Source organism: Oncorhynchus keta, chromosome 15, assembly GCF_023373465.1.
Source record: "Oncorhynchus keta strain PuntledgeMale-10-30-2019 chromosome 15, Oket_V2, whole genome shotgun sequence".
NCBI lineage: Eukaryota > Metazoa > Chordata > Actinopteri > Salmoniformes > Salmonidae > Oncorhynchus > Oncorhynchus keta.
Window position 1 is genome coordinate 18,479,300 of NC_068435.1, and position 19,676 is coordinate 18,498,975.

General features: G+C 41.8%; 1 long non-coding RNA gene across 2 annotated transcripts; it reads right to left on the minus strand.

Annotated features, from left to right (window-relative positions):
• Positions 1-2,925: 2,925 nt before the first annotated feature.
• On the minus strand, positions 2,926-18,570 carry LOC118395103 (uncharacterized). Of its 2 annotated transcripts, XR_004827889.2 has the most exons (4): positions 17,829-18,570; positions 17,557-17,678; positions 5,263-5,421; positions 2,926-5,000 (listed from the first exon to the last, which is right to left on the minus strand). It is a non-coding gene; the product is annotated as an uncharacterized LOC118395103 (long non-coding RNA). The 2 variants fall into 2 exon arrangements; XR_004827888.2 differs by having other exon boundaries at positions 17,557-18,570.
• Positions 18,571-19,676: the final 1,106 nt, after the last annotated feature.

Consider the following 19,676-nt stretch of genomic DNA (forward strand, 5'->3'; position numbering starts at 1 on the left):
ACCCAACTTCTGTTGAGCTTCAATTGGCGGACAGATAGCCTTATATTCTCCTGCAAAATGTCTTGATAAACTTGGGAATTCATTTTTCCATCGATGATAGCAAGCTGTCCAGGCCCTGAGGCAGCGAAGCAGCCCCAAACCATGATCCTCCCTGCACCATCATTTAAAGTTGGGATGCGGTTTTGATGTTGGTGTGCTGCACCTTTTTTCCCTTCCACACATAGTGGTGTGTGTTCCTTCCAAACAACTCAACTTTAGTTTCATCTGTTCACAGAATATTTTGCCAGTAACACTTTTGCAAACTTCAGACGTGCAGCAATGTTTTTTTGGACAGCAGTGCCTTCTTCCATGGTGTCCTCCCATGAACACCATTCTTGTTTAGTGTTTTAGTGTATCATAGACTAGTCAACAGAGATGTTAGCATGTTCCAGAGATTTCTGTAAATCTTTAGCTGACACTCTAGGATTCTTCTTAACCTCATTGAGCATTCTGCACTGTGCTCTTGCAGTCATCTTTGCAGGATGGCCACTCCTAGAGAGAGTAGCAACTGTGCAGAACTTTCTCCATTGATAGCCAATTTGTCTTGCCATGGACTGATGAACATCAAGGCTTTTAGAGATACTTTTGTAACCCTTTCCACCTTTATGCAAGTCAACTATTCTTAATCTTAGGTCTTCTGAGATCTCTTTTGTTCTAGACATGATTCACATCAGGCAATGCATCTTGTGAATAGCAAACTCAAATTTTGTGAGTGTTTTTTGTAGGGCAAGGCAGCTCTAACCAACATCTCCAAGCTCATCTCATTGATTGGACTCCAGGTTAGCTGACTCCTGACTCCAATTAGCTTTTGGAGAATTCATTAGCCTAGCGGTTCACATACTTTTTCCAACCTACACCGTGAATGTTTCAATTATGTATTCAATATAGACAAGACAAATACAATAATTTGTGTGTTATTAGTTTAAGCACACTATGTTTGTCTATTGTTGTGACTCAGATGAAGATCAGATCAAATTTGATGACCAATTTATGCAGAAATCCAGGTACTTCCAAAGGGTTCACATACTTTTTCTTGCCATTGTACATGTAGGTAGAGGGGCATCAAGGTGGCAAATAGTCTGGGTAGCCATTTTATTAAATGTTCAGGAGTCTTATGGCTTGGAGGTAGAAGCTGTTTAGAAGCCTCTTGGGCCTAGACTTGGCGTACCGCTTGCCAGGCGATAGCAGAGAGAACAGTCTATGACTAGGGTGGCTGGAGTTTTTGACAATTTTTAGGGTCTTCCTCTGACACCGCCTGGTATAGAGGTCCTGGATGGCAGGAAGCTTGGCCCCAGTGATGTACTGGGCCGTACGCACTACCCTCTGTAGTGCCTTGCGGTCGGAGGCCGAGCAGTTGACATACCAGGCCATGATGCAACCAGTGCTCTCGATGGTGCAGCTGTAGAACCTTTTGAGGATCTGAGGGCCCATGCCAAATCTTTTCAGTCTCCTGAGGGGGAATAGGTTTTGTCGTGTCCTCTGTCTTGGTGTGCTTGGACCATGTTTTTTGTTGGTGATGTGAACACCAAGGAATGTTTGCCGATGACACAACAGTGCCTAATCACCGACAACAACGAGACAGCCTAGGTAGGAGATCAGACGGCCAGGTCTCGTCGTTGTCGGTGATCAGGCCTACCACTGTTGTATCATCGGCAAACTTAATGATGGTGTTGGAGTCATGCCTGGCCGTGCAGTCATGAGTGAACAGGGAGTACAAGAGGGGACTGAGGACGCACCCGAGGGGCCCCCGTGTTGAGGATCAGCGTAGTAGATGTGTTGTTACCTACCCTTACCACCTGGGGGCGCGTCTGGAAGTCCAGGATCCAGCTGCAGAGGCAGGTGTTTAGTCCCAGGGTCCTTAACTTAGTGATGAGCTTTGAGGGCACTATGGTGTTGAACGCTGAGCTGTAGTCAATGAACAGCATTCTCACATAGGTGTTCCTTTTGTCCAGGTGGAAAAGGGCAGTGGGGAGTGCAATAGAGATTGCATATTTTTGGTATTTTATTAGGATCCCCATTAGCTGTTGCAAAAGCAGCAGCTCCTCTTCCTGGGGTTCACACAAAACATGAAACATAATAGAGAATGTCATTAGACAAGAACATTTCAAGGACAGAACTACATACATTTTTTAAAAGGCACACACAGCCTACATGTCAATACATACACACAAACTATCTAGGTCAAATAGGGGAGTGGCATTGTGCCGGGAGGTGTTGCTTTATCTGAACCAGGTTTGCTGTTTATTTGAGCAATATGAGATGTTAGGAAGTTCCATGCAATAAGGGCTCTATATAATAATAATTGTTTTCTTGAATTTGTTTTGGATTTGGGGACTATGAAAAGACCCCTGGTGGCATGTCTGGTGGGATAAGTGTGTGTGTCAGAGCTGTGTGTAAGTTGACTATTCAAACAATTTGGGATTTTCAACAAATTGTTTCTTATAAAAAGAAGTGATGCAGTCCGTCTGTCTTCAACACTTAGCCAAGAGACTGTCATGCATAGTATTAATATTAGCACTCTGATTACAATGAAGAATCTGTGGATCTGTTAGGGCGGTATGCAAATTGGAGTGGGTCTAGGGTTTCTGGGATAATGGTGTTGATGTGAGCCATTACCAGCCTTTCAAAGCACTTCATGGCTACGGATGTGACTGCTACGGGTTGGTACTAGTGTTCTTGGGCACAGGGACTATGGTGGTCTGCTAAAACGTGTTGGTATTACAGTCTCAGACAGAGAGGTTGAAAATGTCAGTGAAGACACTTGCCAGTTGGTCATCGCAAGCTCGGAGTACACGTCCTGGTAATCCGTCTGGCCCTGCGGCCTTGTGAATGTTGACCTGTTTAAAGGTTTTACTCACAGTACCCATTCTACTGTATTTTGGCCTTTTCAGTGGTTTTACACTGGGTTTTTATTCACAGTAGTTCCACTCAATGTAAGACATGTTGGTAAAAAACTAAAAATATTCTGCTGTTATCCCTTCACAAAAATACATTCTCCTTTCAAAACATTACCAGCACTTATAGCAATGGGTTAAATTTACAGACAGTGATAGCTTTGAACATGTATTTCTCATCAACAGTACAACATAACCATGAGGGCATGCAGCAGTAGTAACACCACACATCAAACGATCTAGATCACGTAGGAAGTAGTCATAACCCAGTCAGTGATCTCATGCACAGCACCATTTCATTTAAAACACAGAGGGAAGTTGGAGAAACACAGTCACATTATAACAGCTATATGTACAGGCTTAGCATACACAGCCAGTTCAGACATACAACATACGCTCATGCTGTACAAAAAGTAATTTTGAGAAAGCACAGTTGGACAATAAAAATGTGTTTTGGCCAAAATGAGCATTGAGACGATTCGCACTCAACATCCCAACTGCCACTTAGCAATATTTCAAAATTACAGATTTTTTTCCAATTTATGTTGACTTATTCAGACTATTCTTGAGGGCAAAGTAGTAATGACAGTGGTTCCTAGGTGACAGAGTCATGGGAAGAATCCCATGCCAATTCCACCTAGTCGGCAACAGGTTTACTACTTGACAGTGAGGCTTCCGAAGGGAGCAGTGGAGCCCTCGATGACTCGACAATCAGCGTTTGACTCCGGAGTGATCAAGTGCGATCCGAGTGCTCGGTTTGATATCCAGCCTTAGTATTCACAGTGCTAGAGCAGGGATATCCATGTCTTAATGGTCTATTGTGAATCTGAACATCCCTACTGTATATGGGAAAAATCATCAACAAACATCTAAAAAAAAACTGTTGCTGACAAATTAGCATGTTTAACTAATAAGATTATTTGCAACAGAATGGTTTCTTATTTGCAAATGTAGCAACTACACTAGCTACATATAGATGTAACACACTGTATAGCCTTGCCCCAGAGGAGGAGTCAGGAAAGCTGCAGTACCTAGTGAATTCACACATGCTATTCATAAAAAATAAGTGGAAATTGCACTTTCACATACATACACACACAGTAGTACACTAAAACTAATGTGCATATTTAGGAAGTATCATGCTTTTAAAAACAACCCTCAAACTCCATTCACATTGTAGCAGCCCAAATCCCACCGCTGCATCATGTGTTAAGCTATAGTTAAATAAATGATCCCCTCATAGTTACCCTGTCTAGCATAATGTAAATGTTCTGTAGGAATGAGCAACTAAAAGAAGAAACCTCACAGGATCAAGGTTATTGTGCTACAATGAAAATGACTTCTATGAAGAAAACGCTCTTCATTCATCCCTGTACCTTCACCAGCAATCATATCCCACAGGTGTCAAGAAGAACGACAACTACAGAGTGTTCCAACACATTTGTTCCTTTCCACACCAGGCATTGACTAAGTTTCCATGCCAATCAAAGGCACCCATCTCTTAGCAACAAACTGAAGCTGGGCACATGGCTTTTCCTTGTCCAACTTGTTAGCACTTTCTATGATAGAAAATGCAAGGACTGACTTATCTTTTTACAAATACTTTTTTTTTTAAATGGTGAAAGGAGTTTGAAGAAGAAACTGGTGGGCTTTGTAATATTGTCTTGTCCCAGATTGTGCGGTCCTCTCATCTGTGTTTGTTTGGTCTTCAAAGCTTGTGGTCATCTTGTCTGTTTGTCCTTGATCATCTGTGTATGAACATAATGGAGTGAGTATAAATATCTGTGTGTGTTTTTCAGTGTTTGTCAGCAGAGTCCCATGCAGGCAGTTTCGCCACCAGGGCTTGGTGGTCCACCTTGACACTGGCTAGCAGACCACCATTGTTGCCAGTCACTCCAGAATAGGCTATATCCTCGCCCTTCAGTGTGATCATGTGACCTCCCAGGGCTGTGAGCAGGCCATTGCCGGCACAGATGTCTCACTTCTTGATGAAGGTCACGAGGATGTACATGTCTGCCTTCTCAATGTCCTCATCACTGGGGTCCAGCAGAGCAAGCACCTTATAGCCTATGGAGAGTAGAAATTACCAGATCAACATCCATAAAACAGTGAAATAAATGATGTAAATACCTGACAGGGTGTTATTCCAATCATAACACCTATTAAAAAACTGAAGCCCACAGAAATATGTATACTTATAAAAATGGCAAATGAATGCCTAATCGTATGACACATTCACAGCTCACCCAAGACTACTTCTATGGCCAGATAATGATTAAGAAATTATACATTTGGGTGAACAAACTTCACACAAACAAAAGTGCAGTACCTGCGCCCTCTGCTGGGAGGATGACTGTTGTGGTCCCGAAGGCCTCGATGAAACCCTTCACCTTCCCAGCGTGGGACTTGGACACAATGACCTTGGGGGAGTTCATGGTGTAGCTGGTGCGAGGCTTCAAATTAGACCCGTCACCAACTAAGGCTCAGGCTGTGGACAGGAACATATGTATTGTGTAGAGCAAGGGTATTCAAATCTTCTTTTGCGCAATCAGATCAGCTCTGAAAAAAATCTGATGTCATTAGTCAAGACCAATTAGTGAGATTTTTTTTTTAGACTGCCTGTGTAAGTATCCCAGGTCTAAATCAGTCCCTGATTAGAGGTTATGAAATAATTAGCTTTGGGCCTGGACTGGACACCCGAGCCTATGCCTCCTGTACCATCGGGACTCAATGCAGCCATCTTACAGTGAGCTCCCCTCCTGGGTGATTCCTCAAAGGACTGACTTAGCCTCTGATGTCACTAGTGGTGAACAACTCAAGAATTTTGAGCCGAATTCTGACATTTTCAACGTTCTAGTTCCGACTAGCACATAAACACGGCAACGGTATATGAATCACGCACTGTCGGCAGGGCCAGAGTTCAAAGGTAAATTGTTTATTTTTCGGGTCATGCATATCCCATAGCCTTTCGAAATGTATTTGTTTTCAGCAAATAACAGTTTACATTTAGCTAACAGTCTTATCCAGAAGGTCAGTGCATTCAACTAAGGTAGGTAAGACAACAACACAATCATTGCTAGTAAAAATGTTCCTGCTAGTACTAGTAAGACTAGTGTTAGTGCAAAGCCTTTTTTAACAATCACTCCGTATTTTAACGTACATAACACATTAACACACGTGACATTTATGCAGTGAATTCGTAATTATTAGCTATACAAATGATTGAATTTTATTTAACCGTGCTTCCAACCACTAGATGCCAGCAAATACTACAAGGTCTATCACCAGCGTCTACTTATTTTACATGATTTGTTAAAAAAAATATAGCGGAGAGCAAAACTATATCGAGTTACCATGATCCATATGCAGGCTTGATTGATTCAGCAATACCTTCAATAAATCATCCCTGTACAAAAAAGGTTAAATATATACCCCTCATGTCTATTAGGATACATACAATTTCAACAAGGCTGGGAATGTGACTCCCAGAATGGGTTAATTTGTTTCTTAGCACATAGTGATTAGGAAGGAAGGAAAACAAATTGATCATGGCCTAAGACAATCCCCTATCTGGTCTGAGCCTGTGTAGCTCAATTGTAAACTTAAAAAAAAAAAAAAAACTTTACATTTTCTTCCACAGTATTTCATCTGTATGCCAAGCACACATGCCAGCCTATGTGGGCATCTCTATAATGATGTGAAATAGGTTACCCCATGGGGATGGGGGCATGTTGTACTGTGTCTGTGGTAACAGTCATTTGTCTGTCTCAGCCTCTTCCTGGCCTCCTGTCTGCCAGCCCCAGACATGTCCTCCCCAGGAGGGTGCTGTGTGGAGAGGGGATTTGATGTGTGTGTGTGTGATAGAGAGAGGGGGGACCACATGTTTGCTGGTGTGAGCAAAGAACAGTCGTCATTGAAGAAGTGTAGCCATCAGGATTTCATAGCAATGATGAGTACAACATGATTTTGACATCCGTGTGTCAACGAATTGAGTAGAGCCCCCTTTTCAGTAAGATCATTTCACATAGCAATGACTTCACATAGAAATGATTGAGGCAGGAATGAGGTGAAATATGCATCCCTGTACCCATAGAAATGTGTATGGGGTTTTGACTTACAATCCTTTCAGGTGATGTAAAAGAGCCATAAGTCAAAAACCCATACACCCTTCTATGGGTGCAGGAATGCATATTTCACCTCATTCCTGCCTCAATCATTGCTATGTGAAATGCTCTTGCTGAAAAGGACGCTCTACTCACTTCGTTGACACACGAATGTCAAAATCATGTTGTACTCAACCTTACAGCATCATGTCATCTCTACAATAGCTACATTTTTACACTAAATCAACTACCAAGGACAACAAGACATTCCTCTATCCCAGTGGTTTTCAACCTGTGGTCTACACATTTCTTTCAAGATTATTTTATAGAATGACTATTTTTGTGTGTGATTTTATTATTTTTCTTCTTCCAATAATAAAAGTTGGGAGTATTAATGGTATTAGAAGGAATTTTACATTACATTTCACAATACAAATGGTTTATAATAACACTAATAGGTCTTTAATCCGTTACATTCCCTGATAAAATGTAGTCTAAATTTGCCAAGATATTCAATGTTAACAAATTCTGCGAAGCCACGATAGTGGTTCTCAAGAGCTTTTGACTGTGATTTGGTGACCACGGAACAGAAAATGTTGGGAACTGCTGTTCTATCCATTACACACAGGAATGTTATTTAAGATAAATCCTCACAGATTCAACTTCTGAACCTGAGACCTTCAATTTCTTCATGTTTTACATCGAAATAACACACATTTGGGTGTAACAGGGATCATAAAGTATCATCTGAACACTGGTATTGCCTACCCTCCCATGGTCCACTTGACCTGCTCACCTGATGGCAAAATACCCCATAACTAGGACCTAGAGTTATTCCTGGTCAGTTCATTTGGTCAGGCAGAAGTCTAAAAAATAGAAATAGAACTAGAAATACTAAAGTAAGACTAAAGTACAATTAACTTTAACTTACGGATGAGCCCCCACTTATCACAGGCCGGCTCATAGCCTGTGGCAAAAATGAGGGGACACAAACAACAATCCCTGCAAAATGAGGGGACACAAACAACAATCCCTGCAAAATGAGGGGACACAAACAACAATCCCTGCAAAATGAGGGGACACAAACAACAATCCCTGCAAAATGAGGGGACACAAACAACAATCCCTGCAAAATGAGGGGACACAAACAACAATCCCTGCAAAATGAGGGGACACAAACAACAATCCCTGCAAAATGAGGGGACACAAACAACAATCCCTGCAAAATGAGGGGACACAAACAACAATCCCTGCAAAATGAGGGGACACAAACAACAATCCCTGCAAAATCCCAACCAGCGCCTGATGCGTTTGGGCTTTGTTCTTGCAACCATTCAACCTTGATATTAGACACATTAGTGGTAAGGATAATATCATTGCTGATGCTCTGTCCCATGCTCCTTTAACCTAGTTTGTATCTTTTCTCTGATCCTGTTTTGTTTGTTCCTTTGTAGTTTTGCATAGTTTTCACTCAGTCATATTCACACACACAGATTCATGCATCCCTGCACTTTACATACACCCTACATTATGATACTTTCACACCTCATACCTTTTTCTTTGTTTAAAGTTAATAGTTTTTGGTTTATAATAAAGAACCTTTTTGATTGGCCTGTTGTTCGTGTCCCCTTATTTTTGCCACAGGCTATGAGCCGGCCTGTGACAACATCTACTTTCTGCATGACAAGTAATTTGTCCAACAATTGTTTACAGACAGAATATTTCACTTATAATTCACTGTATCACAATTCCAGTGGGTCAGAAGTTTACATACAGTAAGTTGACCGTGCCTTTAAACAGCTTGGAAAATTCCAGAAAATTATGTCATGGCTTTAGAAGCTTCTGATAGGCTATTGACATCCTTTGAGTCAATTGGAGGTGTACCTGTGGATGTATTTCAAGGCCTACCTTCAACCTTGGTGCCTCTTTGCTTGACATCCTGGGAAAATCCAAATAAATCAGCCAAGACCTCAGAAAAATAATTGTAGACCTCCACAAGTCTGGTTCATCCTTGGGAGAAATTTCCAAACACCTGAAGGTACCACGTTCATCTGTACAAATAATAGTACGCAAGTATGAACACCATGGGACCACAGAGCCGTCCTACCGCTCAGGAAGGAGACGTGTTCTGTGTCCTAGAGATGAATGTACTTTGGTGTGAAAAGTGCAAATCAGTCCCAGATCAACAGCAAAGGACCTTGTGAAGATGCTGGAGGGAACAGGTACAAAAGTATCTATATCCACAGTAAAACAAGTCCTAAATTGACATAACCTGAAAGGCCGCTCAGCAAGGAAGAAGCCACTGCTCCAAAACCGGCATAAAAAAGCCAGACTACGGTTTGCAACTGCACATGGGGACAAAGATCGTACTTTTTGGAGAAATGTCCTCTTCTCTGATTAAACAAAAATAGAACTGTTTGTCCATAATGACCATTGTTATGTTTGGAGGAAAAAGGGGGATGCTTGCAAGCCGAAGAACACCATCCCAACCATGAAGCACGGGGTTGGCAGCATTATATTGTGGGGATGCTTTGTTGCAGGAGGGACTGTTGCGCTTCACAAAATAGATGGCATCATGAGGTGGGAAAATTATGTGGATATATTGAAGCAACATCTCAAGACATCAGTCATGAAGTTAAAGCTTGGTTGCAAATGGGTCTTCCAAATGAACAATGGCCCCAAGCATACTTCCAAAGTTGTGGCAAAATGGCTTAAGGACAACAAAGTCAAGGTATTGGAGTGTCCATCACAAAGCCCTGACCTCAATCCTATAGAACATTTGTGGGCAGAACTGAAAAAGCCTGTGCGAGCAAGGAGGCCTACAAACCCGACTCAGTTACACCAGCTCTGTCAGGAGGAATGGGCCAAAATTCACCCAACTTATTGTGGGAAGCTTGTGGAAGGCTACCCAGAACATTTGACCCAACTTAAACAATTTAAAGGCAATGCTACCAAATACTAATTGAGTGTAAGTAAACGTTGACCCACTGGGAATGTGATGAAAGAAATAAAATCTGAAATAAATCACTCTCTACTATTATTCTGACATTTCACATTCTTAAAATAAAGTGGTGATCCTAACTGACCTAAGACAGGGAATTTTTACTAGGATTAAATGTCAGGCATTGTGAAAAACTGAGGTTAAATGTATTTGGCTAAGGTGTTTGTAAACTTCCGACTTCAACTGTACATTTTATACCCTTATATAACCAGGCAGATTAAGTATGTTAAAAAGCAGCTTTTCTGTGTTGGAATGGTATACTCTAACGACAGAATGGCGTGGGCCTATACCAGTCATTAAAAATATTAATGTGATGGGCCTCCCGGGTGGCGCAGTGGTTAAGGGCGCTGTACTGCAGCACCAGCTGTGCCACCAGAGACTCTGGGTTTGCGCCCAGGCTCTGTCGTAGCTGGCCATGACCGGGAGGTCCTAGCCTCGTCCGGGTTAAGGAGGGTTTGGCCGGTAGGGAAATCCTTGTCTCATCGCGCACCAGCGACTCCTGTGGCGGGCCGGGTGCAGTGCACACTAACCAAGGTTGCCAGGTGCACTGTGTTTCCTCCGACACATTGGTGCGGCTGGCTTCCGGGTTGGATGGTGCTGTGTTAAGAAGCAGTGCGGCTTGGTTGTGTTGTGTATCGGAGGACGCATGACTTTCAACCTTCGTCTCTCCCGAGTCCATATGGGAGTTGTAACAACAAGACAGTAGCTACTAAACAATTGGATACCACGAAATTGGGGAGAAAAAGGGGTAAAATTAAAAAAATAATAATAATAATGTAAAAAAATATTCATGCGAGTAGACTGCTGATTGGCCAGCTCATTCTTCTCAGGAAGATGACATCATCCTCTGAGGAAATTGCAAGCATTTTTTAAAATTTGAGGTATTTTGAATGTGTTTTTCTCTGATTTATGCTTTGGCCACAAATACGAGCATAGGAAATCAACAAAATGATTTGGGTATGAGTTAACAGAATGTGAACCTTTAAAAGTGAGATTTTCACTGGACAGTTACTTTTGCACAGGGAGTACAGTAGAGTGGCCTTCTAGGCTCTTTTCCCCTCCAGTTAAGCGGCTCCTCACTGAAAGATTGATTATTCCCACCACTTAAAACACAACTCCATGGAGCTCAGTGGAGGAGACTCCATGATGGTGGTGGTGACAGCACGTTTCTGAGTTAAGGAGATAAGGAGCCTGTCAGCTGTTTACTCAGAGCTAAACGTCTCCTCTCTATTTCGCACAGCGGATGGACTTAGGCTAAGCTGCTGCAGTTGAGTAGAATGTCTCAGAAGGCTTAAAAAGCAGCGTCTGTCTTTCTACTGTGTGTGCAGGTGTGGGAGGAAAGAAGCTGACGAATCCAATAGCCTGACAGAGATACTAGAGCGGGACCTCAGCACAGAGAGTGGGATTTTAAACAACATTTAAAATAAAATAAAAACAACATGCAACAATTTCAAGGATTTGACTGAGTTACAGTTACATATAAGGAAATCAGTCAATTTAAATACATTAATTAGGCCCTAGTCTATGGATTTCACGACTGGAAATACAGATATGCATCTCTTGGTCACAGATACCTTTAAAAAAACAAGATTAGGGGCGTGGATCAGAAAACCAGTCAGTATCTGGTGGGACCACCATTTGCATCATGCAGCGTGACACATCTCCTTTGCATAGAGTTGATTAGGCTGTTGATTGTGGTCTGTGGAATGTTGTCCCACTCCTCCTGAATGGCTGTGCGAAGTTGCTGGATATAGGCAGGAACTGGAACATGCTGTCATACACATCGATCCAGAGCATCTCAAACATGCTCAATGGGTGACATGTCTGGTGAGTATGCAGGCCATGGAAGAACTGGGCCATTTTCAGCTTCCAGGAACTGTGAACAGATCCTTGCAACAATATCATGCTGAAACATGAGGTGATGGCAGCAGATGAATGGTACGACAATGGGCCTCAGGATCTCGTCACGGTATCTCTATGCATTTGCAACAGTATAACTTTAGTCCGTCCCCTCGCACATACCCGGGCTAGAACCAGGGACCCTCTGCACACATCAATAACTGACACCCACGTAGCATCGTTACCTATCACTCCACAAAAGCTGCGGCCCTTGAAGAGCAAGGGGAACCACAACTTCAAGGTCTCAGAGCAAGTGACGTCATCGATCGAAACGCTATTAGCGCGCACCACCGCTAACTAGCTAGCCATTTCGCATCGGTTACACATTCAAATTGCCATCGATAAAATGCAATTGTGTTCGTTGTTTGTAGCTTATGCCTGCCCATACCATAACCCCACCGCCACCATGGGGCACTCTGTTCACAACGTTGATATTAGCAAACCGCTCACCCACACATATATACAGTTGCCATCTCCCCAATACAGTTGAAACCGAGATTCATCTGTGAAGAGCACACTTCTCCATCGAGCACACTTGGCCATCGAAGGTGAGCAATTTGCCCACTGAAGTCGGTTACGATGTCAAACTGAAGTCAGGTCAAGACCCTGGTGAGGACGATAAGCATGCAGATGAGCTTCCCTGAGACGGTTTCTGACAGTTTGTGCAGAAAATCTTCAGGTTGTGAAAACCCACAGTTTCATCAGATGTCCGGTGGGCTGGTCCGACGATCCAGCAGTGAAGAAGCCGGATGTGGAGGTCCTGGGCTGGCGTGGTTACACATGGTCTGCGGTTGTGATGCCGGTTGGACATACAGGCAAATTCTCGAAAATGACGGAGGCGGCTTATGGTAGAGAAATGTACTTTCAATTCTCTGGCAACAGCTCTGGTGGACATTCCTGCAATCAGAATGCCAGTTGCACACTCCTTTAAAACTTGAGATATCTGTGGCATTGTGTTGTATAACAAAACTGCCCCTTTTAGAGTGGCCTTTTATTGTCCCCCAGCACAAGGTGCACCTGTGTAATATAAAATAAAAATGTATTTAACTATGCAAGTCAGTGAAGAACAAATTCTTATACAATGACAGCCTACTCCGGCTAAACCCGGACGAAGCTGGGCCAATTGTGCGTCACCCGATGGGACTCCCAATCATGTCCGGATGTGATACAGCCTGGATTCGACCCAGGGACTGTAGTGACGCCTCTTGCACTGAGATGCAGTGCCTTCAACCACTGTGCCACTCGGGAGCCATGAGTAACGATCATGCTGTTGAATGAGCTTCTGGATATACCACACCTGTCAGATGAATGGATTACCTTGGCGAAGGATAAATGCTCACTAACAGGGATGTAAACAAATTGGTGCATATTTGAGAGAAATAAGCTTTTTGTGCTTATGGAACATTTCTGGGATCTTTTATTTCAGCTCATGAAACATGCGACCAACACTTTACATGTTGCATTTATAGTTTTGTTCAGTATATTATATTCAACTTTCTGTGATTATTAGAGCTACAGCCTCGTCAGGTGTCATTTCACTTAATTTTAATGTCCAACTAACCAAACAGAAGCTGTTTGTTTTGAGTCTGTGATGTTGTTGTTTGATCCTATGACATTGAAACAGGCCGTACTTTAGCTGAATGTAGGCTATAGTTAATTTTCAGGGCAGCCAAGCTAAGAGGGCTGTCAAACACTCATATTTACTCTCCTGGCAGCACACCAGGAAACAGAAGCTACCATTTGAGACTCCAGGGTGAGGCTGAGGTCACGGTGAGGTCATGCTGTTCTTAATTTTTTAATTTTTTTTATTTATTTCACCTTTATTTAACCAGGTAGGCTAGTTGAGAACAAGTTCTCATTTGCAACTGCGACCTGGCCAAGATAAAGCATAGCAGTGTGAACAGACAACACAGAGTTACACATGGAGTAAACAATTAGCAAGTCAATAACACAGTAGAAAAAAATGGACAGTCTATATACAATGTGTGCAAAAGGCATGAGGAGGTAGGCGAATAATACAATTTTGCAGATTAACACTGGAGTGATAAATGATCAGATGGGCATGTACAGGTAGAGATATTGGTGTGCAAAAGAGCAGAAAAGTAAATAAATAAAAACAGTATAAAAACAGTATGGGAATGAGGTAGGTGAAAAAGGGTGAGCTATTTACCTATAGACTATGTACAGCTGCAGCGATCGGTTAGCTGCTCGGATAGCTGATGTTTGAAGTTGGTGAGGGAGATAAAAGTCTCCAACTTCAGCGATTTTTGCAATTCGTTCCAGTCACAGGCAGCAGAGTACTGGAACGAAAGGCGGCCAAATGAGGTGTTGGCATTAGGGATGATCAGTGAGATACACCTGCTGGAGCGCGTGCTACGGATGGGTGTTGCCATCGTGACCAGTGAACTGAGATAAGGCGGAGCTTTACCTAGCATGGACTTCTAAATGACCTGGAGCCAGTGGGTCTGGCGACGAATATGTAGTGAGGGCCAGCCGACTAGAGCATACAAGTCGCAGTGGTGGGTGGTATAAGGTGCTTTAGTGACAAAACGGATGGCACTGTGATAGACTGCATCCAGTTTGCTGAGTAGAGTGTTGGAAGCCATTTTGTAGATGACATCGCCGAAGTCGAGGATCGGTAGGATAGTCAGTTTTACTAGGGTAAGCTTGGCAGCGTGAGTGAAGGAGGCTTTGTTGCGGAATAGAAAGCCGACTCTGGATTGTGAGTAGATGAAGACCGGGAATGTCTCTCCCGAGAATACTGTAGAAGCTATAACCACATTGACTACGTTTACATCCGCAGAGTATTCCGGATAATAGCTCTTATTCCTGTTAAAGATGTAATATGCAGACATCTCTGCCATTTCCTGGTTGCTAAAATGCAAATAGTTTGCCTAATTTCAGTTTATGTGGCAAAACAAGCCAGCAGTGTAGAGAATCATTGTACCATCTAAACCGCTGTGGAATACTTTATCAAAAATATTGTATTTTCAGCTGTTTTAAACTGGTTTACAAAAGCAAAACTTAAAAATGGGAATCATAGAAATTGCGCACATAGAACAAATCTTCTGCTTTTTAGACTTTGTCAATGAGAATGACAGATCTATAACTCACATTTATGTGAATTTGGTCAGGTCTCCCAAAAAGTTACATATTGCAGCTTTAAGGTCTAATTCAGGATAAACTGTTTAAATGCACCTTTGATATCCCGCTCACAAGTATCCCTGTACCCATGAATAAACATATTCCTAATTAGCCCAGGGACAGCAGTACAATTTTTTTGACATGGGGTGCGGGGGAAAAAAGTTAAGCCTCTATTTTTCTGCTTATAATTTCTGAAATTATGTAGGCTATTTGTTAGTCAACTTGTCTATAATTAGATACAGTACATGCAGTTTATCTGCTGTCATTACTTGATGCTCTACAACAGGGATCATCAACTAGATTCAGTCACGGGACAATTTTTTCTTGAGCGGATGGTCATGGGGCCAGAACATAATTACAAATCATTTGTAGACTGCAAATTGACTGAAGGAAGCCTAAACATATATAATATTTGACTAAAACATAATCATTTCAAACCTTGCTTTATACGATCACATATCTCTCTATTATGTGTGGGAATACTTTGGAACAGATTTCCAAATAAAGAATCTGTGGGAGCTGATTTGTCTTATGTCAAATAACATTTACATTTAATAATATACATTTTTTTCTCAGAAAACTTGGGGAGGCCAAATAAAAATCACCAGAGGACCAAATTTGTTCCGTGGCCCACCAATTGGGGAACAATGCTCTAGAATACTAAATAAAGCCTTGCTCACTAGAATGATGTCATAAATCGATAAATGAATGCATTATCAACAACCTAATTAACATCGGTAAAGTTCTCTCTTTCATTTCTGCTTCTCTCCTGGAGCAAAAGACAGTTAGGGACCAGGGAGATCTTCAGTGCAACATTTCCAAACGATATCAGTTTGTTGACCGGTTTTAAGGAAATGAAAATCAGTGAAAACGATCCAACATGTTTCTGATAGTATTTCACTTTTAATCTTGAATGCATATTTTGTGGTTAAATGTGAAATACTTTCAGCTTTTATGTTGCTGAAAAAAATTGCACGTTTAGGATACACAACACGGTCCCTAATCGCATGTTCACATTTTTTAAAGATGAAAGAAATTAATCTCATTTCTCCATTCCTGTTCCCGAGACAAAATTAACATTTGGTCTATAATTTTACAACACTTAATTCTGCAGGAATTAATATTATAATAGGCTACGTGAGGCCTACAATCAATGTCCAGACTACGGTCAGTATTCCAACTAGAATCGTTTCCATCTGACCTTCAAAAGTGATACTATTTGAAACAGCCTTCGCAACTGCAAAAACAACAGTAAATGGGATAATATGTTTACATGCCACAGTATCTCATCTAATATCAGCATATCCCAGGCATCTTATTCAGACTTCTAAAAACCGGGATACAAACTTATTCAGGTCATTTTAAACAGGAAATTATGTTTATATGCATCAACTCAAAAACAGAATACTTGAGTATTCCGAATAATAACCGGATATTGGTGTGCATGTAAACGTGGTCATTGTCCCTCTAGCAGTTGTAGTTTTACAGTATAGTATGGGTATGTGAGGTCAATTGATGTGCCCTTGGTGAAACACCTTAGGATGTGGTGACTGGACCAATTACATTTGAGAAATAATCTGAGGGTGAGCATGTTATCTTTCATTCAATGAGTGAGGTGCTTCCATCAGTAATGTTTCACAGTGTAGCCTAACATGGGACCTTGTGCTTCATGGGTTGAGTAAACTGTGCTTGATAGATGAGTGAATCTTAGTCTTATCACATTGGTTTTGGATTAGGTCCAGTGGTGATTTTAGCATGTAAATCTTGGTGGGGCAAACAAAAACAAAATAATGTGGGATGCAGCAAAGCCACTGCACAACACAACACTAAACAATACATTCATTGCACTATAACGGTGACAAACAGCGCCAACAAACTGTTAGGGCCTACATAAAGCTGTTCCATCACTGCTACACCTGGCTATCAGCAGAGCCTTGTCTGGCAGCAAAACAATTCATTCAGTCTCATTTACTGGCTTTTATAAAAAAACATAGCTGATATGGCTGATTTGCTTAAACAAATGTGGTTTTACTGACGATTGAGATGTACAAACTATGGCACAAGCGGATAAGAGGCAATCCGTAATTTCAATTAAAACGTTAACGAACGAGCTAGGACGGACGTAGTCAATACAACTATTTGCTCAGCACTTCTTAAATGTATAGCGACAGAATTCACCAAGTCAGAACCGTGTGATAAATAAATGGAGCATATAAGCAGACAATGAAAGTTCTTACAATATTCGATGATTACATTTCTCTAAAACAGGTTATAGGCTACATGTGCACCACCAAGTCAGAACAGTAGGCAAAATTAAGAGGGGAAAATAGACTAAATTATTTGGGTGAGGCACATGGGCTACTAACACCATACTACACAACATACAATTAGTATTACTTTCTTAGCTACAGTATACATATCTCCCTAGCATATTTCATAATTTATGCAGCAGCATACAAGAGATTTTTGGACTCACCTTGTTGTGCTGTGCTCACTTGAACAGGAAGGTGGCGCGGCAGTCATTTGTGGGCAAATTTTGTCATCAAACTTTGTCAACAAAGAATGGCATTGTCTGGATATATGGTGCTTTCAAGACAACTGAAAAAAACAATGTGGAATCATGATGACATCGGTGATCTTCAGGTCGTGGCTCTAGAAAGACACCCAATTCTGAGTTGGATGACCGTTCAAAACGTATCTTCCCAGTCAGAGCTATTTTTTCCCCGTTCCCAGTTGTCTTCAACTCACCGAAGTCAGATTTCCCAGATCTGAATTAAGAGTCGTTTTGAGCACTGCAGAAATCATGCTGGATTGACAGCATGGCCAATGTTGAATGTTTATCATTTTAAGTTTGCAAAGGAGACCCTTAAACCCAGACTTAGGACCACACAGTCACTCCACTGAATAGTCGGCTAGTGATTGCTTTGCAATGCTTGCAGTGAGCCATTGATTCCTTCCAAACCACTCAATGTTGAATATGCGATTTCAAACTTGTTGTGTAATGTTTATGTCCAATAGCTGATGAGCACCGATATATTATCTATAATTTCTCTTCATATGACAAGGATTAAAAGGGATTTGCCAGTAGATTGCCGACTTGATTCATGATAATGACTGCATGCTAAGTGTCATGTTCTGTCCATCGTTCGTATGTGTTTTCCTTGTTTTAGTGTTGGTCAGGACGTGAGCTGGGTGGGCATTCTATTTTGTGTGTCTGGTTTGTCTATTTCTATGTTTGGCCTGATATGGTTCTCAATCAGAGGCAGGTGTTAGTCATTGTCTCTGATTGGGAACCATATTTAGGTAGCCTGTTTTGTGTTGGGTTTTGTGGGTGATTGTTCCTGTCTCTGTGTGTTGCACCAGATAGGGCTGTTTTTGGTTTTCCACGTTCATTGTTTTGTAGTGTTCATGTTTATCCGTTTTTGATTAAACATGAGTCAATATAACCACGCTGCGTTTTGGTCCTCCTCTACTTCACCACAGGAAAACCCTGACACTAAGATTTCAAAACTATGATGTTTAGATGATCAGTCCAGTCAAAGCTACATTAGATATAACGGGATTTGTTTGTGGCGCTGAATGATGGGTCGCCACTGATTAGGTCACTTCTTCTCTGAGCCGGAGACAGACAATTATGTAAAGAAACTGCTGCATTACCCAGACGTAACATTTCCCACAGCCTGGTAAACCTGGAACATGGAGAGTGGAGATGATAATTTGCCATTGAGCAGACGCTTTATTCCAAAGCGACATACAGTCATGCGTGCACTGCATACATTTTTATATATGGATAGCCCCGGGAATCAAACCTACAATCCTGGCGTTGCAAGTGCCATACAGTTTTACACACTAGCTCAGGTTTCTTGTACAGCCAGTGAAGCGATACACAGAAGCATGGAAAATGGCAGGTTCTCTCTTTCCAGGATCACCCAAGGAAGGTGATATTGGTATCCTCTGAACAGACTCCACTCACATGGCCAGTGCTGTACACGGACCCTTTTTTGCAATGAGCACGTGTGCATCTACGTTGAAAAGTGTAGGCGCACAAAAATACATTTAGGAGCATAATGCAAAATAATTAAGGTAATAAAGCTAGAATCCTTCATTTTTCTAGGTGCACTGTGTTCCTAAATAAAAATTACAAGTCGCACAGCAAAATATTAGGTGCATATGCAAGTCAAATTGATGCACTGTAGAGCAGTTAGATGGATGGCGTAATGGTAACCCTTAAATGCAATGCCCTGCAGTAACCATACATAATGTAGTACAGAAAATGAACAAAGCGCACCGTTTTATCATCAAATAAACTACAAGACCAAAAGTCATGGGCCTTAATATGGAGTTGGCCCCGATTTGCTGCTATAACAGCCTCCACTCTTCTGGGAAGGCTTTCCACTACATGTAGGAACATGCTTCCATTTAGCCACAAAAGCATTAGTGAGGTTGGGCACTGACGTTGGGCGATTAGGCCTGGCTCGCAGTCGGCGTTAGATGGGGTTGAGGTCAGGGCTCTGTCTGTGCCTCACTTTGTATGGACCTCACTTTGTGCACTGTCTTTGTGCACTGTCATGCTGAAATAGGAAAGAGCCTTTCCCA